Here is a 21,535-nt window from a genome sequence, read left to right on the forward strand (position 1 = left end):
CAGAGATCAGATCTTGTGGGCTCACATCTATTAAAGCAAGGAGAGGTTGAACAAACAGCTGTAAAATTCATTAATGGGCCATCATAAAATGGCAAATTTGAGAGTATAAATGCTAGAAAATCAAGCCAGGTCTCACTGTATTCACACATGAATGAACAGAGGAAATAACAGGGAGAAGAACACATCAGATGGGGTGAAATAGCTCTGCTGGGTGAGCTGTAAAAGGACAAGATGCTTCTGCTGTACAGAACAGGTTGTAGGTGCTCTTCAGCAGGAGACTGGCATACAGACGATGCATTGCTCAGACCTGGAGGGTTTGTATGCAATGCACAGGCCTTTGGGGCTGGTCCCTGCTGCAGTTTGATAAGCTCAGAGTACAACAGTGGGGAATGACGTGCATGTCCAAAGCTGAGAGTAGGCAAAAACCAGATGGACTGGCAAATTCGTAGCACTATACCCCAAGTGGGACTGTGGTAGATACTGGAATGAGAGACTGCTAAAACAGGAGGGCTCTCAGTTTCTCTTGCACATGCCATCAGGCTAAGGCTGACAAAATGTGCTTTCCTTTATCACCTGGAGGGAAAGTAATTAAAGGCAAAACAGGCTATTTTGGGTCTCTCCAGGAAGAGAAATACAGATTAAGAACACACCTTTATTAGCTCTGGGAGTAATTTCTAGAACTCTGTGTTATAACCAGGAAAATTATTACATTATTAATAAACTTTTGGGCATTTGTTTAAATTTGCTTTTCCTCCTTTGTGTTTAAAGCTTCAACAACTGTAGAAAATGCATGTAGAGGTGTGTGTCAGCCCTGACAATGCAATTTACATGATGCTGTGCTGCATCCTCTCTCTTTAAACCCAGGAGAGAAGGCTGTGATTAATTTAATGGTAAGGTTTCCTGCATATATCAAAATGACTAAAGGTAGGGTTTTTTCCTGTGGACACGTGAGCACAGGATGTTTATTGTCATGTTTTCAAAAGGCATACTTTCTAGAGAGAAAAGACTTCTCAGCACACGGTTGCTCTATCTCTGGGCCTAGATCAGATAACATTAATTGTATCATCGCTCATTTGTCCATGCAAATATGGCCACTGGATGTCCACACTGGTGGATGAGTGTGACCATATGCAAACCGAAAATGATTACAAATTCAGCCTAATGTACCTGAAACTATACAAGAAAGAACAGCTGTCTTTACAGCTCTGTCCTACCATATATTCAGTTTCTATTCCTTTCATTCATTACAGGGAGATATTGCAAGGTTTATGACCCTCCCTAAATTTACTAATGGACTTAACTGTTAAAGCAGGCGCTTGAAATATGCATGTTCATTTCTCAGAAATAATATTCTTTGCCATTTTCTTCTTTGCAAAACTGCATATTGCTTACATTTGTTTAGCTAATGTCCAAAATATTTTTGTTTTGGTTTTAATTTTTGTTTTCTATGATGTGGGTCAGACACGACAAGAAATAGTTTAGCTGTCCCTAAATATTACCTAACAAAATTATGGACCAACATACCAAACAAAAGGCAGGATAGAAGGAGGACTGAGACAGAAATAGCAGAAAAGCAGCCCCAGAGTGTCTGGCAGTGATACAGTGTGAGTTTTACAATGCCATCATACTCTCTTGGCATGCTGCTTTATGTAAGTTGAAGCTGGTTTTATGCCTTCTCAGTTGCAACATACAAAGAAAAAAACAGTGTATGGCAGACTTTTCCTATGAAACCTCTTTTTTATTTTTTGGCAGAAAAGCTTCAGATGTTCTAGTTTAAATTTTTTTTTCTGCTTCTCATGCTTCTTCTTTTTTTTGCTTATGCCTAGGCAGGCTCATTTTTAATGTTTCCATTTGTGCTATTACCTTTCTCCACCTTTCCATATTCCATACATTTTTGTGCTTTGAAATGTTACAGAGTGACAAAAGAATGGAGGTGCTGCAGAATTTTTACACTGCAATTTGAAAACACTGCAGAATATTTGGAAACTGGCTGGGTAGAAAGGAATGATGAGATAAAAAACAAAATGGAAAAAAAAATACACAGAAGCAACAGAGGAAAAAAAGACAATGAATACTCATTTTTTTTTGTCTTGAAATACTACAAAAATGTTTCTGTGCCCAAATGTTTCCAAAGTCCCTAGGTAAAAGTCAACACTGACATTTATAAACCAAAATAAATCTACCTCTGAAAAAAGTTCTAGCATGAAGGGAACATTTAGTTGAAAACCCTTAATCCTTCTTACTAAAACCTCTTATTCCAGTCACTAATACCTAGATTTTCAATCAAGCTCCTATTTCTGTGGTCCCACTGTAGCTGCTAATCACAGGTTCAGTGGCCAGTTAAAACCATATCCCGTCTGGTAGATACTGGTATGGAAATGTTCCATCACCCATATTATGGACAAACTGTGGCCCTGCATTACTCTTAAGCAAAAATCAAAGCAAAACTTACTGTATAGTCTAATAAAGTGCTAAGTCATAAACTTTTAAAATGTTTTATTGCTTTAAAAATTTATTTAAGCAAAAATTTCTATAGGTAGTCATATAATTGTCAAATAAGAGAGTTATCATATTGCAAAGCTTGCACTATAATTTAAGATGCCAGCTCAAGATTCAGACAGTCTAACGTATGTGTATCCTTAGTTTTTGTACAGGATTCATCACTGCATTCTGTAAACTCCACTGGGTAATCTCTGTGTGGGGAAAGTCAGCTCAAATCAGAACACATCTCTATAGCCTGCTACACATCATGGATCTTCAGATTTGATGGGTCCTCAAATGAAAAGGCTTGTCTTCAGGAGTATTTGGGAAAACAGAGAAAGGCTTAATAACCTAGACAACCTTAAATAACTAGGTGTTCATTAGGAGACTATTTCAAGCACAGTACGCTCATCTATGAGTCAGCTTTCGGGCTGGCAGGTGGCACAGGTACGGCATTGCTCTGCTGTCAACCCAAGTTAACAGTCAATTTGGCAGCCTTGCTTCTCACTAACCATGGATGAAAACCTAGCCCCACAAAAGCCAGTGATAAGATTCCCACCAGTATGAGGGGTTTAGGTTATACCTTCTGTGTTGGAAGGCCGAAGTTGATACTCTTATTGTACTGACTGGACCTGGGAATGAGATGCTGGCAGGTCTACCTTATGTCTTGAGCTTGGGTTTTCCCTATCTTGCTGCCATAGTCCATTTGTTTGTAAAGCAGGTGTAAAATTGCCTACTTCATATGGATCTTCCCTGCCTTAAGTTTATACCTTGGGATGAAAATGGCTCTGTAAATGCCAAGTAATAATAATCGTGTGAAAATTTCTAATTCTACCTTCAGTGTTCATACTTATGTAGCAGCAGGCTGAAAATATCACAAGATAAAAAACAAATATAGGTCTCCAGAAGTCAGTTTAAACCCCCAGCCGGTGCACTCCCTAGCAATATTCCCCTATTTCTCTGCTGGGTGCTATTAAATGATGTGACAATCAACAGAGGCACTGGAAATGGAGCGACAGTGGAAAAATCAGGAGCTCTTCATTGCCATATGAAAAAAATATCCCCCAGGGTTTCAAATACATTCTTATCTCATTAAAGTCATCTTTCTGTGAGAGGTATTAATATATTTTTAAAAACAAGCTCTCTGCTACACTGCAAGTTCCTTGTTGACTTATATGGTGGCCCCTGACAGAGCACCAGGAGAGCTTTATTTGGAAGGACGCTGGGGGGTGGGGCAGATTAAACAGGCTTCTGACTGCATTCAATTTTCTCTGGTTTGGGGAGATTTTGCACCTTTCTTGGAGATTGTACCAGCTGGGATTAGCACATTCCATTTCCTACACTCCTCATAAGGCTGAGAACTAAAGAAAATTAAAATAAAGGTCAGTGAACTTGGCTACGCATTTCTCTTTGCAAAAATTTGTCCATATGTTTGCTTCTTTTTCCTTTGATCACATCTTGTTTTGGCAGGCTGTACATATGTGTATATGTGTATGGCTTTCATGTTTTTCCACTCCACTACATAACCATTGTGGGGATTCATCAGAATTTAGCCCATTTCCATCCAGTTTTGTTTGTGGAAATGATTTGTGTTTAACTTTGCTTTCACTCTTTCATCAAACTTGCTCTTACTTAACGACTGAGCACAACTCAAGGTGCCCCTTTGTCTGGCTTTGAGTTGGCGGTGCACCCTTGCCCCTTGTCCACCCCAGGAGAGATGTCCTATCCTGACAGGGCTGCTGGGCCACACTGTCCTGCCCGTCCTGCTGTGGCCCCAGAGCCTGCTGTGGCACAAGCAGGTGCCCTGGGGACACATGCACATGGACACCTCATGGGCTTGCCTAGTACGCCCTGTGCCAAAAGCGCTATATGGGAAATCATCTAGAGTCCCTGTAGGAGTCTCCCTCCTGTCAGCCCATCTTGTCAGCAGTGAGATTTTGGGGGCAGGCCACTTGTTTCTTTTGTTCTGAACCAAGGGCACCAGACCCATATTGCCCAGCCCATCAGTCAGTCACTCGGTAGTTAATTTTGGTCATTTGAGCCAACTGGATTTAAATCAGTAAACTAGTGGTCACTACCAAATTCCTGAGCAAACTGCCAACCTTTGGATATTTATACACCTGCTTTTCTTATCAGAGTTCTGAAAAATACACAGAGAACTTTCATATATGTATAAATATATACACCAACACCCACCTCTTGGAACAGATCTGAGATCACGCCTGACAGCTTTAAATTGTACTTGCTTGCTTATTTACATGCTTTGGAAACTACATGGCAAATGCATGATAGATTTCTGTTGACGAGGTTTCACAGTGGAAAAAACCCCAAGCAGAGGGCAGAGGAGGCAGCTCCTCTGCAGTGTTCATGCAAACCAAGGGGAGTGAGTGAGCACGAGGGCTGCCTCAACAGCACCGACAAACCCTATGCAAAATATTCATCTCCAGGCCCAGGATCATAGCACACTCCCCTTTGCTTGCCTGGAGTACACCACCATTGCCATTTAGTTGTGTGTTCAGAGGCTTTTTGCCAGTTCCCCATTAGCATATCATAATGAGGTTCAGCTTCTCTTTGATTTCCACAAGCAGCAGAGCCTAGAAGTCAAATAAGGGCAGATACTTTATGCAACTGGATCTAAAGTATGATTGAGCTCAACTAAACCTAGAGGGCACAGCAAAGGGTAGAACAGCTTAAACTGGACAGGCCTGAGTGTTTTTCTTCCTCCTGCCTCTAATTGCACATTCTAAGCATCTTGGGCCTACAAAGAGATTTACAGCATTTACAGCATTAGACCTTCTTTTAATTTGCTTTTTCCTTTCCCACTAGTATATTTCAAATTAATTTCAAGTTAAATCTCACTAACTCTGAGGCTCAAAAAGCACCTCGGCTGTACTTGCTCAAAGAGCTGTAACTTGTCACCTTCCCATTCCGCAGTGAGTTCAGGCAAATGAAAAGTCACAAGAACACTGTTCTCTAGGATATACCACACTACCCATAACTTTTAACATGGTACATCTTGAGAAGTACAAAACATATGGCTCCCACGGCTACAATTCTTGCTTCTTGCTTTACAGCACACTTCAAGTGAGCAAACTAATGCATGAATTTGCAATCTGTAATTCCTGCTTAGCTAAGAGATTAAAAAGGAAGATTAGGATCAGACCAAGGGAGATTTGCAGGTATTATGGGCAGAGAAAATGTTAGATATTTGAGTAAGTAAAATACGTAAATGAATGTATTTAGAGTTTAGGACTTTACTTAATTTAACATATGTCAAGAACACTTCACAGTAAAAATTTCTGTCAGCAGTTCAGGGGTCCAGTAACAACCACTGTAAATCACACTTCAGTACTGCAGGAGATTAGAAGCAGTTTGCAGACATTTTGTACTCAAGGCCTACTTACCCACTTCAATTCACAGAAAACCTGGCACCAGGCTGAGCACCATCTGTGAAGCTCTGCACGACAGAGCTCTGGTGAGGCACTTGGGAAGATGTCTATTTCTTATCACATGTGTAATTTTTACTAGAAAACAGGCTGTGGGGAAACCTGCAAATCATCAAAACATATGTTACAAGTGGGAGGCAGGAAAAACACTGCCCACGTTCTATTGCTTGGCTAGACACTCTCCAACTGTAATAAGGAAAGAGAGGTGAATCTCAAGGGGGTTGCTACAAAAAGAGATACCTGGAGCACTAAATATTGAAATCATGAGAAGTAAAGCACGCATACAATAGAAGTGGACCATTACCAACACACTGTTCAAAGTGCTGAGGCAGGGCTGGTGGTGTAAATATGTTAGTGGTTGAGAATATAAGAACAAGCAAGAATACTGAAGCATTTTCATTGGTACGGATGGCACTGTGAGAGACTTCAGAGGGCATGACAAAGCTATAGTAATTAACAAATGAAATTAGCTGGTGGAAAACATATACTAGGTGGAATTTTTGAAACACTTGTGCTAGTTGTTGTGTTTTACAATGCCAACACAGCACATCAGTCTGATCAGCTCAAAAACCTCTGGTTACACAGCTGCAGAGAAAAAGGCAGGCTTCGAATGCATAAGAAATGGAATAGAAATTAATATCTAAAATTTTATCATGTCACTATATACAGCAGCAGTGAAGCACCTTCACTTGGTATGCTGCTCTGCTCATTTTCTTGTGTCAGTTATACAGCAGAAATTGATAAAGATGCAGAGTCTAGATAGGAACTAATATGTAACTGTCCTCACACTTCTGAGTTCAAGTGACAGGCTCTCCTTTTGACTTCATGGTGAACTGATTAATTTAACTATTAATGAAAAGAAAATGAAGCTGAGCGACAAAAGAGTAATGCTATCTCTCTCTTCCTCATCTATTGAAGAAATTATGTTTTCAATTACATAGATTAAACTATGGCCACTTCTTTTCCCAGGTCAATGAACACCCATGCTACCTCCTCCTTTCTAGTCTTCACAGTTAAGAAGGAACAGAACACTGAAAAAAATCATGAGCTTATATGCCGCTACAATGTTAAAAAATTATGCCATAAAAAACTCTCTCAAAGAGACACTGTTTCCACTGTAGATTCATGCAATGGGCTGCAGAATAGTCTTAGAAAGGGTGGCAGACAGAGTCTCAGTAATTGGAAACTGCTGTGGATGATGGTGGTGATACTGCATCACAGTGTGCTAAACTCAAGCCCTTTAGTTACCACAGCTCTTGAAAAATTCAGCTATGGCAATCACATATATCAAGAGTCTTAGTGCAGCCAAGTGATAAATAGGGCAAATTCGGTGCAGATCAAAAGGTCTTTCGCAGCGTCCATTCACAGGCATGGGCAGACAATGGCTTGCTAAGTAAGGATGTGGCAAGGCATGTGTGAAAAATGATCTCTCTGGTAATAATTCTACCAGTGAAAGATAATCAGAAATTTAAATGTTATTCTCATCTTCTGAGAATTCCTAAAATAATGGAGGATGCATAAAACCATTTGTATTTGAAGAGAGAAGCTAAATAATTTAACATTACAGAGCAGGATGCACAGCACTAGGCAGATAAATGATGAAATCCCAGTGCCGTCTATCTTGTGCAGTTGCCATACTAATTACAGATCAATTACTTCCCAGTTGTTTGCAACCTTATCAAAGAATAGTAAATTTACTGAAAGCAAAATGTGATAAGATGTCTTTTCATTATTACAGTAGATTTGTTGAAACGGCTCTGACGCTGAGATTAATAAAAGCTTTCCCAAAGGTAATATGATATGTATGTATATAGTCAGAATTTTAAAAGCTGAAAACTTGATCTTAGGCACTATCATAAAAATTTTTGCTCTATTAATTGTTATCCTGCGAACATCCTTAATACATAAGAGGTGGAGGAAAGAAGAAAATGAGTCTGATGATAAACTGAAAACTTGTTATAAAAATATAAACACACCTTTTGCTTTCCACAGATCAGATAATGAATGAGAGTAAAGTACACAAAGAGAGAAAATCTGCAATTCATATTTTAAGGAGGTTTACAACACTGAAAAGGGAGTGCAGGGAACAAGGGATGACTTTTAAAGAATATGAGCATGGAGAGAAGAAAGCAGTTAACCTACAAAATGTCAAAATGACTGAAATACAGTTCTGTAGTTTGAGAAGAGCCATTACACATCAAAGTAGCTTGGCTTTTTTCTCCAGAATTTCCAGTGTCTTGACTTCACTCCCCCAGAATTTCCACTGACTTGCTCTGTAAATCTTGAGAACTCTCTCTGCATGAGTTTGCACATCAGCAGACACTCCCAAAACTTGTTCTGAAGGTAAATTTATAAATATTTACCAATCCCAAGTTTTGAGATTCTGGAGAATTATTATGATTGCAGTGTTGTTCTCTTTCAGTTCTTTTACAGACTTTTTGCAGGTGTTTTGGTTTGGTTGGTCTTGTTTTGTTTTGTTTTCTGACAAAATCAGCCAGACTTGGAGAAAATCAGCTTTAGCTTGGAGATATCTGACTACAATAATTAAATGTTTTGTCATGATGACAGTTGTTTAAAATACTGTAGCTGTTACTTGATACTGTTCTGCTCCTCTGGACAACCCAGGCATTCTTATTGGGAGTGGATCCTGCTATACCATCTATTACTCTACGATGGTATTAAACAAGCAAGTTCAAATGAGTCTGAAGCCTAATTTGTAGACTCTCCAATGGGACTATGGGTATTGGGCTGCTAGTCTAGAAAAGCTCTAACTCTGATGGTGTTCAGGAGAAGAGATACAACTGGCCCTAACTGCTTTCCTTCATGAAAGGGGACTACTCTTGGTCTGCTCTTCTGTACATAAGCTCAGGAAAATTCTGGGCTGTGTGCCTTCTTTAAGTCTTGGCTTCTGGAGGAAAAACTTGGCACATGGTCTTAAATGGAGCTGGACAATGAGGAGACCAGGATCCCATGGCTTACTGCAGTGCTGTCCCATTACCCAGACTAGACATGAGCGTCAGTTCTCCTAAGTGGAAGTAGCAGCACTCCAAGATGAAATAGCTTTTCAGGATGCCAAATTGCTGGTGGTTCAACAAGTCCAGTTCAAGTAACAGCAGATTTTCCCCAGACCTCTTTATTTTTGTTATTATCAGCTCAATAACTTTTTAAATTTTTCCAGTCATGATATATACAGTAGAAAAGTAAAGGTTTACTGGTTTCTATTGGAGTTGGATCAGATCCTCTATTAAAAAAGACTCTTTCCATTATCTGACCACAGAAATGATTTGTGTATTGAAACTAGCAGTCCTGGATACCATGGCTCTGAATGTTTGGAAAATAACAATGGAATGATTAAGGTTTTTTTTGTTCCATGGAACTCTGCCATTCATGAAACAGCAATAAAAATTAATTTGTTAATGGTAGTAAAGTATTGTAAAGCAAAGAAAAAAAAGAACCAAACAATTTAGATATGATGTACTGAACAATACATTTTTCTAAAGAAAATTAATTAGGAAACAAAGTTGCCTATTATTTTAGTTAACATATAATCCAGAAAATAGAAAGAGAATAAGTGTCAATTTAATGGGTATTTTTTTAATTAAAAAATGCTAATATGGCTTAATATGTCATAAATTTATGAAAAAGCAATTTCATTTATTCAGTAAATACAGCTTACTTTCAAATAAGTGAAAAGAATTTTATACAAATATTCAAAATCTGGGAACACTGAAATTCAGGCTAATTCACATGGCTCTGACCATATTTTATCAGGATGTGTGGACCATGCTAGGAGACTTTGAAAGAGGCTTCAGGGTGAACCTTAAATGGAACTGGGTTCCTGCAACCCTCCTCAGCATGTCCTGTTTCACTTAAACAAATCTTTCTCACAGTTTTAGATCAAATTCTCAGGTGCCTGATTCTTACGCAATTAATTCAAACTTGCAAGAGAGGGTTTAACCCAGGAAAATACCTAGGCTAATGTTCCGAAAGATTGATTGTTGATATGTGCCCCAGTCTGTCCTATGGATCTATCCCCTATGGATCTGGTAAGGTAACCTTATCAAGGTAAATTTAACCTGTGATTTCTGCTGATGAACCCTGAATTTGAAAGACAATAATGCAGTCATGGTTGAGATGTCATTACTAGCATGTAACAACATGGGCAATCAAGACACTTGTGCCTCTGAAAAAGGTGAAAACTAGTACTGTAAATACTACATAAATGTGCAGAAAAGGTTACTTTTTACCTCTGCCTAGCTGTGGAGGATGTATCTCACTTCAGGTATTCTCAGAGGGATTAATCGCCTTTTGGGAACAAGAGCTTGTGTAAGGAACTGGGACTGGTAGCTTTTGCCAATTCTGCTCAAGGATCCTGAAGAATCACACTAATTTCAGGGACAAGCAACTCCATGTGCTGTCCTAATTAATTTGTAAAGAGCAAATGTAGCTAGTGACAATTTTCATGTCTTAGGATCACTCTTTGGTTAAATTTTTTTCTTGCTTAAACTCCTATTTATACTTCGGAATTCGGCAGGTTTTGGAGGAAATGTTCCGTTCTGACTCCACAACTGCCTATTGAACTGGTTAGAGCTGTGTTGTGTCTGCCCCACAGATGCTAGTAAAACTTATTACAAAAGAAAGCAATAGTAAGAGTTTCATAAAACCTGAGAGAGACAACAAAAACTGTTGAAAGGCTGGTAAGACAACAGAGGAAATTGCATAGAATAAAATTATTTAACTAGACACAAAGAAATTATAGTGAAAATGTGGCATTTTTCAAGGCACTTATGCAAATTATATTAAAACTGGAAACCCTTTTCTTCACCTTTGTCCCACAGCATGATATTATACAAGGAAGTACAAGTACACTGAGAACACAAACAAGGAAATCTTGACGCTTCTGGTGAGCAGCCAGTTCGTGGAGTTTGCCGACGTGGCAGGTGCTAGAGTTAACTGCTCTCAATACTTGAAAGATCATTATAAACTTATCACAATGCACAATATTTATAGACCTGCAAATAAGAACAGGAACAGGCACATTATGGGAGCTTTGTGAGGCAGAAGACACTCTCTTTTAATTTCAATGTACTTGGGGCATCACCCCTGCCCACACACAGGAGCATGGAGCTCCTTCTGGAGGCGCTGGTGCAGACTGTTGAATGAGGAGGTAAACCACTCTCAATGGAACTGGTTCCATGATCCAGTGTAGCAAATCCTGTGCTGTTAAATCAAGGCTTTAAAGTGATTTCTAAGTATTTAGAGAGGCCTTTCCTTTTTAGGCAACAATGGAAAATAATCTGGACAGACCCTGACCCTTAACCCACAACAGTGAATGTCTCAAGCATGGTACAACGGATCAGAGATGTTCTTCGTGCCCTTTGCCCTTTAGCATGTCTGAAAGGCAAACTTCTCACAGAATCTGAGATAATCGCTCCTGAATGATTAGCACCCCTGGGGTTTCAGCCTTAGGGCACAGGGGTTGGAAAGATGACCTCCTGAGGACCTTCCAGCCCTTTTCCTTATAATTCTATGACTCAAACTGTCAACCAGAGATATTGCAATGAATTTTGAGCTGAACACAAGATGAATGTGACTTACTAACCAAAAATGTTGCCTAAACATTACTCATTAGCATGTAACTTCTATTAATGAGCCAAATTTCTTTCACCGGTTTTGTCATTCAATGTGCTAGAAGCATCTCACACTGAGCAGATGCTGATTCTGTGCATGGCGGGGTCACTTCACACCCAGGGCACTGAAAAAGTTGTTCAGAATTCTCTGAAGTCTAAACAGAGTCTTTGATGATAAACAGATGAATAATGGTCTAAAAGTCACAGATACGATTCAACTGTTTCATACATATTATCTATTACCCCATTGCATGCAATCACCCTGCCCCAGGGTTTGTCCAGGATTTCTGGAGTTTCCCAGGTATGGGGAGGCCAGATGGAGAACTAGTTAATATAGGTGAAGGCCAGCAGACTGCCAAAAGCAGTAAAAATAGTAAGCCTGCATTTCAATTCTCTTCTGCAGTTGTTTTTTGGGGGTTTTTGTTGTTGTTTTGGTGGGTGTTTTTTGTTTGTTTGTGGGTTTTTTTAGTTTTGTGGAATGTTGGTTGGTTTGTTTGCTTTGGTTTGGTTTGTTTTTTTCATCACAGTGCTTTGTAAGTCCTCAGTTTCAGGTACATGAGGAACAACATTTATAACTGAAATACTCTTTTGTGATAAAGGAAAGCTACACAGGGCCAGAATTGACACATACCTAAGGTCTAGTGATTCAAGTCTCCAGAGGGGTGCTGTGCTGGTCACCCTTGCTTCCCTGCTGGCTTGCAGCATGTGCTGGAAATTATCTTCCGTAAGCAAAAATCTAGTCAGGAATAAGTTTTAGAAATATAAGCATTTTTCTTCACTCTTAGGAAAATTAAAGGGCCTCACTTCTACCGTATTTAGTAGTGCAATTTGGCATGGCACTAATACAGGAGGGAGGTTTCTCCCTTCCTTTCCTCCCTGCCCTGCTGTAGGTAGCTGCCAAACTTACATCATGGCTGTGATTGCTCAGTGTGGAGTGGATTGTGGCTGCTTCTGACAAGTTTGGGATGTACACAAGGTAATTCCTCGGTAGCTCTACACACTTTTCCAAGTGGACTTAAAGAGTATACCATCAAAAACTGAAGACTAGCTTGTTTTTCACATTTTCACAAGCAAGTTAGAAGCCTATGTGTCTTTTTTTTTTAATCTTTCTACACAAATATCCTTCCAGATAATGGCTGTACTGTTTTTTGTGACCTGTCTTAAAGAGCGCACCTCTTAGATAGTTGATCTCTTCAGAATTTAAGTCTTTAAATTCTGCCTACTTCCTTGTGAGAGGCTGTGGGAAATGCTAGGACAGTCCCCAAGGAGTAATTCAGAGGGCCTGCATGAATCCTGGGAGACCTGGAAGGTTCCCCCAAGATCCCAGAGAGACAGATGGGATTTGAACTGTCCCAGTGGGACCCAAGGTTTGTAGAGTTCACTGTCCTGGGGTCTGTTGCTATGAACTTTCACTTGTAATTTTTTTTACCAGAAAGAAAATCACTATAGAATTAATGTCATGTAATTAGAAAGTTTAATATCCCTCAGCTCTCTACATTAGATTTATGTATTAAGTTACCTAAATGGACCAGTGTCCAGTCAGGACAGCATTTTCCGGACTTCTGACTCACTGGCGGTCTGGGGCTGAAGTGAGCTAAGTAATATTGTAATAATTCTTACAAATTATTTAACAAATATTAAATTATTTTCTTGAAAGGCTTCTTGCACCAGTGCTGATTTGTATCATGGTGCCTGAAGTGTTCTGCTTCCATTTAAAGCTTTTTCTTCCTAAGCCTCTGCCTTCTGCTACCCTACATGTCTTGATCTTCTGGCAACTGCTACTTCAAAATTTAAGATAAGGGGCCATCTACCATAGCAGCTTTTTTTTTTCTTTCCATAGCCATTAACGTTTTTTCTTTTTTTGTGCCTTTTTTTTTTTTTTTTTCTTAAAAAGGTACCTTTGTCTATAGCTTCCTGCTACCACTTCAAGGAAGAGGCATTTATCTATTACCTTACTGCCACACTGTGAAAGTCATGAATTATGTTCGTCTACTCGGATAGATTTTCACCCTGCTTTCAGTAGGTCTCCATTAACCCGCATCTGCCAAATTAAACTGACAGGTTTAGAAAAACTTGACACAACAGATTCTAAAATTAGGCCTGCTACAAAAATCAGAGGGATTGAGACTGTGGTTTCCTCCCTCTGTGCAGCTTTAGTTGAATCAGAGTGACATGATAATACAAAGAGGTAAAAGGGAGAAACAATGTTTCAGTCCTCCTTTATAGCAGGGTTTTGTTATTCTTGCTTTAAATTTCAGTGAAAAAAGTGGTTCAGAAATCACTAACAAGAGTTCTCTGACACAGATGTGCCTTGTGTTCCTTTACTGGAGGCTTTATTCCTTTTTTCTTTCTTCTTTTTTTTTTTTTCTTTTCTTTCTTTTCTCCCCACTTCCAAGAATGGTATGTAGAGCAATTGTTGGGAAAGAAGGGAACATCATTTTAAAGAGAAATTGCCAAGCTTAATTGGTGAAAAATTGACATGAGCTAAAGTTCCAAAAAAATGAAATTCCTACATCCAGTGTGCGTTCACTGTGAAGTCCAGTCAGGGAAATCAAGAATAATATTTCAAAAGGATGTTGGCCACAGTTCCCAAATAATCAGCTGTTTTAGCTGTAGCCTTGGTAGTGAATCCACCAACAACAGGCTTGAAAGCCTTCTCCATACTGAGAGCACTGGGGTGAGCCCTGTGTTTGCCTGGTGCATGAAGACCCAGGGCACGAACAGTTCCTGGGGTCTTAGTACAATTCTGCTGTGAATCTACTGCCAACCAGCCAGAGGTCTGAGGTCTTCCTCTCATCAGCTCCCCTTCATAGGAGTTACTTGTTTTACAGAAAAAAAAAAAGGGAGAAGAAAACCGATTTTGGTGAACTACTTGATTGCAAGCACACTGTTGTGTGTTGAGCACAGTGGTTTCTGTTGAACATGAACTACACTTCAATGATATGAAACAACGGGTCACCTCAGCGAGATTCTTCAAAACCATGCAAGAGGGAAAGTGTTATTAGCTCAGATTTACTGTCTTCAGAAACTAAAGGAAACAGAGGAGCTGCCATAGCAAATCCAGGCTACCCCAAGATTTCACACACAATTTTCTTTGTGTGGTACTTCCTCTCATATAACTCCAGAAGGACCTGCTTGATAGGAACACTGCATTAACAAATGTGTAAAGCTGAATCTTGCCCTTACTCAACATCTCTGAATTTTTACCACAGACTTCTTTGTGGAGCAGCCCTGCTGATGAAGCCTCCTAAACCCTCAAGAAAATGCAGAACTTTAAAAATTTTTCTTTTCTTAAAACTTTGCAAACACTAAACCAGACAGCACTATCTAGAAATTAATGTTTAATACGAAACAGATGACTATAAATTTTCCTTCCTGAAAGTGAAAATCAAAAACAAAGGAGAAAAACGGGTAAGTTGCTATGTCGCAAGGCTCAGTTTGAAATAGAATTTCTAAACAAAATTTTTTTTTTTTTAATCAGGTGTCCAAGGAAGACTCCCAGAAAGCTGGGCCTGTTTGTTGTTTCCTTGCTTCAAGGACCACCAAGATTTGTAAATCCAGAGGACCCAATTAAGCCTCCTCCTTCTGATTGTTTTCTGCTGTTCCTGTTTTAATGTTTCTAGAGGGAGTGGGACCTGGGTATCTTAGTACATCTACCTAGCAAATTGTTTGGCAGATTGTGTTTCTGTGAAGGTGAAATCCGTCACTTCACAAAGGGCCAAACTGAAGCTGTACTTTGGAACAGGGAAAATACCTTTTTATTCCATAATACCATTGCTTTCACTGAACAGCAGTCTTGCATTGTTCTTCACTTGGGGTGATCTTTGATGCACTGAATGACAACATTTTAGCACGTTTATATTTTGTGTAAACTCATTGTCAAAATTTAGTTAGTTTTACAGGATCTAACATTTTATAGCAATGACGAGACCTCATGTTGCCATGTGGTTTCCCTGCAGCTGGCTATATTGACACAAATGTCTGCAGCCCAGAAGCTTTAATATTTTAAAATTAATATAACACATGTCATTATAGCAGGCTACTGGAATGATTTTAGGTTTCTTTTATCCTAAACAAAACATAAGGCTAACCTTGCAGCTTCTTTATCAGACTCCAAATGAATAACAGCAGCATTGAGCAAATGAATTTTATGGTGATGTATGCTGCAACACAGTCTCACTGGATGTGTTTCTCTGGGATCACCTGTAAAACTAACATTTTCTGCTGGGTATTTCTAAATACTAAGAAATGCACTCAGAGTTCTGCCTCTCCTCTAAGAACTATAGGAAATTTTGGTTGTAAAACAGTAACTCTACACTCAGCAAACTTTTTTGTTGGTGGCTTGGTTGGTGGGTTGGGTTTTATTTGTTGGTTTGGCTGGTTTGTTTGTTTTCCAAAAATTAGTAAGGAATGTGTTGGGGGTTTTATTTTGGTCAGAGATCAGTACCAAAATCCTACCAACTCGTTATAATAATTTAACCAAACATCTTCAAGAGCAGATTGTTCTGTGTTATTTTCCTGAGTGGCCTGTCACACCCCATAGTACAGGTGCAGATCTCAGTGTGTGCACAGACGTTCTTGTGCACACGCATACAAGTAACTCAGTCTGCATAGATGTGCGTGATTTATCTCTAACAGGGTTGCACAGGACCAAACACAGATCTTTTACCAAGAATATGTTAGTAACCTCTAGAATAGTTGAGATTCAGACCTGTTGAAGCCAAAATTCACAGAGAGGGATTTTTTCGTTGTATAATATGTATCTCCATTATTGTGTGGTAAGGACACCTTCCTACAGCATGTAGTATTTTTAATGTGTATTTTATTTTATGGGTTTTGTTTTGTTTTGTTTTTTCCAAAGCCGTATTTACATGTGCAAACATTATAAAAGCTACACAGTAGGTTTATTTTACTATTCAGTTAATTTAAAACTCCTGTGTGCTGGCCCAATTTAAACAACTGGAGGAGATCAGACCGAAACAAACAGAAAAACATTATTTACTCCAATGTCAAGTTTCAAATTGGTTGAAGGACTCCAGAGATTAAACGATAGATGTTTGGTATCTCTCTGTTAGGATTATTTTTTATTTTTAATAGAAAATTTCTGACAAAAAGACCAGGCAAGTTAGTGCCTAGCAAAGTATATCTCATGTGGATAAGGCAATGGGAAAATAAAAAATCCCAGGCATCATACAGCACCTCAATCCATTTACACAAGCCAAGCATCTTTGAAGCCAGTAGTAATTCATCCATCTATGGATCTATGTTTGTTAGCTTAATAGGTGACACAAGGCTGGATTTTAAATTAGTCTAACCCAATAACCAGACTTATGCAACAGGCTTTTCAGGAAGATAGAGAAGGAAGCCTTAATGTTAAGAAACCCTAGCCCAAAGTATCAGTTCCAGTAGCTTCAATGGCTAACATTAAACCTTTCTGTCTGTCTGTCAGTATAGCTTTCCTTTGTGGCTGCTTTAGTCTGGCTATCACATTTGCACTAAGGCTCCTTTTGCCCTGCTGTTCATCTATGTGAACACACAGGTGTGTGCATAATACATGAATAAAGAAATACCATTGTTTCAAATAATTTCTTTCTCATGATTGTTGCTGAAAAAAAAAATGCACATCACATGCAACTGTTTTTCTTAATTACTCCCAAAACATTACTGGTAATATAGGTTCTGCTTTCCCAGACTACATTAAAAAGCACAGTAAGGAGTAAGTTTCTGTAGCTTGGTTGCTCGCAATGAAGGTTGCATTTTTTTTTCTTTTACAAGGCTGATCAGGCAGAACATAATTTTCTCTTCCTGTATGCTGGTCTAACTCAATTGACATCAGAAGAATTACTCTCAATTTATTCTGGTGAGATGAAGAGGCTGCTGATTTTCTACCTTAGATGAGTTGCTGGCACAATAACAAAAATATTGTATGTGTTGGAGAAAAAAATATGGTGTGCACAAGCAGAATGTCCTACACAACTCAGTTAGTTTAACTTAAGAAATGTTTTCTCTCAGAAAATGCCAATAAACTAGAGCAACATTTTATTTAATGGTGTGGAAAAATTCCACAATATAGCTATGTGAGAAATGTATTTAATTTTCTTTTTTTAAGCAAGTCAGCAAGTAAGGCAAGAGTGCATATTACTAAGTTTGCTAGCGCAGCCTAGAAGAGCATATTGAAAGATCCCCTGTAATGCACAATTGGATGCAATGCTAAGATGGAGTGCTTTGTGCAGCTGCAGAGCACTTTGCTGAACTGACTGGTTTCAGATGCTGTGAATCTCCAACCTTGTCATTGCCAGACATTAAAACAACAGTGCAAACCTTTTGTGTCTTATTTTCTCCTGATTATACAGGACATGGTGGGACAGAATAAACATAGCAAAGCATCTTTGTGCTGGAGATGGTTTCAGCAATAAATACAACCCTGGCATAGGGAGGCACAACTCCCATTGACTTCAGTCAGTGCTACACTGGATTACTCTCAGGATGAGTTTGATCCTCAGTTTCTTTCTAGTAATGAGTCCTCTGGCAAGAGCATTAAGCAACACAAGCACCAAATTAGCAGCTCCAGTATTATCCATGTTGTCAACAGACAAGGAGAGCAAGCAGGAGGCAAAAGAAAAATACCGTGTGTGCTTTACTGGTTTGCAAATACACACTGACTAAATCAGCAGCACACACTGACAAAGTTAGGACTGTTTTTTGCTCCCTTGTAGCTGGACATAAATAATACATATTTAATACAGTTTAAGCATTTATTTGGATGCATCAACTGCAAGGAAAAGTAGGTGGTTAAATAGTGGGAACTGCAAGAGTGCTGGATGTATTGCTATCTTTGAGAAGTATTCACAGTGTTGAAAAACATTTCATACATAAAAGTTACAAAGCAGTATGTATCCTACCTTGAAAATAGATTGTTAATATCTGAACATGAATAAGGAAGCTCCCGTTGGCAGTACAAGAAGTCTGGGAATGTTTATGTACGTTCTTTTTAAAACTAGTGTGTTTAATTCCTGTCTGAGATCCAGGTAAAGCCTTTCTATTCAATATGATTTTATTTCACGATGAGGCAAGGAGGACTACAGTCTGAAAGGAAGGACTAAATTTTAATAACCCACAAATAGAAAAAAAAAAAGGTATTGAGAGAAAAAAAAAAAAAGACCCAGCAGCAGGCATCAAATGAGACAGAAAGAAGTAACAAAGAAATTGGCAGCCAGGGACAGGTGAGAAAAGAACAGTAATGGGCATACCAGCTTTTCAGAAACACGTCCTCTCTCTCTCTTTTTCTCTCTCCTCTACACACTTAACAATGAGATTGCTTGCAGCCAGAATAACCCCTGCTCCTGGTGCATCCCTCTGGCCTGGGTCCAGCGGGATTTGGACCAAGCCAAGGGCCTCCATCGGCACAGGTCGGGTAGCTGAAAGGGCACTCTCTTGAGAGCTCCTTCCCCTCTGCCTGTGTCCTGGCAAGTGGCTGTGCTTTGCCTGTGGGTTCATGAGAGCCTATGCACAGGAAAGGAAAGTCTGGGTATCCCACTTCATCAGTGCTGTCTGCTGGGGACACAGCACCTGTACCACCAGGTCTTTTCCCCTGCCACTGCGCCAAGCAAAGCTTAGTCCCAGAGAGATCTGTCCTTGAATTTTTGTGCCATTCTCTCTTCTTCTTCCCTCTGCTCTATTTGCTCTTTTTTTCTTATTTTCTTTTCCTATTTGTTTCTTAGAGCGTGGGCCTGATCTTTTCCCCACATTTCTGCAGTGCCAGACACTTCCCGTGATGCTGAGTAAACAGTCTTCTGAAAAGTCCTTTTGTGGAGTGTGGAGGATGGCTTGAATATTTTTTTTTTTTTTTTAATTTTGGGTGTTAAATACAGATTCCTCCCGGAGTTTTGAGTACAGATGTGTATAAAAAAACCCTGAAGACTCCTCTTAAAAGTCTGTGTTCTAGAAATGCACAGGTTTCTGATTAAGCTCAAGGAAGTCATATACTGAAGACAAATGCTGTTATACATTTTCAGACAGAGACAATATAGCCCTAAGGTTTGTTAAATTATAACACTTAAAAATAAAGGGGTTTCCAGCTAGTCAAGATTTGTTACTGAGCTAGACAAAGCTATGCAAGCTATAAATGACCAATAAGGTCTTTTCAGTATAACTGCACTGGGAAGTTATTCCAGGTATGTCTGTGGACTCAGTTTTGTGAATTTATCTGTATAAATGGTTTATAGAAATAAATGTCACATTCCCTGGTAAAATGAGAGATACATGGAGCTTCTATTGTGAATAATGCAAGCTTATCAGAGATAAAAGAACTGATGAATTATAGCTATAGTTTCCATATTTAGTACTGCAAGATCATTTTTTTAATCCTATGAACAAGTAAACTGTGAAGGGATAGATTGATTTCTGATAAAACAAAAGCTGATAAAAGCCCTGGTGCAGAATGAAGTATATTTGGGTTGTTTATAGCATGCAATTAGTTTTTCTCCCTAATCTCTTGACCTTTGCTGCTGCTACTAACTCAAGACTATCCTCTGAAATGAAGTGACACTGCAAAGCAAAATATGCACTTCTTTCTGGCAAAGGTGATATAGGACAAACCAACATGAAAATAGGTTTTATCCTGAGCTATAAGTCTTCTGCCAAGTTACAGAAGCATAATTCCCTTGCTAGTCTTTCCTTTAAGGCAAAGGAGATTTAAAAGAACACTCTGACAGTAGCTTCTGAGCTTAGTCCATTTTGATGCAGTGGAAATCAAGCAACTTACAGTGTGTGAAGAAAATTATATACTTAACCTTGAAGTAGTCATTGATTCAGAGAATGTGTGTTGGAATGTTCTTCTGGAAATCATCTAGTTCAGCCTCTCCTCTGCAGCGAAATTATCACCAGCTGTAGATCTCGTGAGGCATGACTTTGCCCTGTCACGTTGTGAAAATACCCAAGGGTTGAGATCCTACACCCTCTCACTATTCCAGTTCTGCACTTCTGATTTTTTTAGGAATCTTTCCCAAGCTTTCATTCTGAACCTTCCAGTTGCAGTAAGTGTTCATTGCTTCTTTTGACGTTATTTTCTTCTAATGGAAAGATTTTGGCTCCATCAAATCACAAATTCCCCTCCAGTAGCTGTTGGCTGTTATCAGATAACCTCCGCATCACACTGAACAAGCCTGTCTCTCTTAACTTCTTCTGGAAGGTTAGATGCTCTAGGCTCCTATCCTGGTAGCCTCTGTTTGATACTCTTTCTCCTTATCCTTCTTGATCTGGAACCCAAAACTGGACAAAGTATTCTAGGTGCAGCCTCACAGGTTTCAAGAAATGATGTATAGTAACTCCCCTTGATCTGCTGGCCGGGCTTCTCCTAATAGGCCCATATGTTCACCTTCCCTCATTTGTGATTGATGTGATTGCAATGCTGGTTTATATTTCACTTGGTATTCACTGCCATTTCCAGGCACTTATGTCAGGGCTGCTACTAAGCTAGTCAATTCCAGCCCGTATTTGTGTATCAATTAGACTTTTATGCCCACTTAGAGCATTTACACTTCTTGAACTGCATAAGATGTCTGTTGACCAATCTTCAGCCCTCTTGAGGCCTATATTAAGGTTTTCCTTTCCAGCTTGATAATTTCTTCCCTTTCTTTACTATCACCCACAAATTGCTTTCTTAGCATCCAAGTTACTGATTAAATTATCAAAGAATATAGGCCTCAACTCCATATGTTCCTAGCTGCCAACCAGATATCAAGCTATTGATTACTACTGATTAGGTTGTCCTCCTTGTTTAACAACAGGCCTATGTTTTCTCCAAACTTCCTTTCATTACTAGCATACTTACCAAAGTTCAGTTATTCTCTAAGTCTGGACCTAGGTTTATCTCTACCTGGGCTTTGGCATTCTCCCTAAGTACCTGAGAAAGCAAATCTTACATTTTTCTTGATCACTACAGGTGGCTGAGGTGTGTGACATATTTTTTCTAAGCTG

Source organism: Caloenas nicobarica, chromosome Z (genome assembly GCF_036013445.1).
Source record: "Caloenas nicobarica isolate bCalNic1 chromosome Z, bCalNic1.hap1, whole genome shotgun sequence".
Classification (NCBI taxonomy): domain Eukaryota; kingdom Metazoa; phylum Chordata; class Aves; order Columbiformes; family Columbidae; genus Caloenas; species Caloenas nicobarica.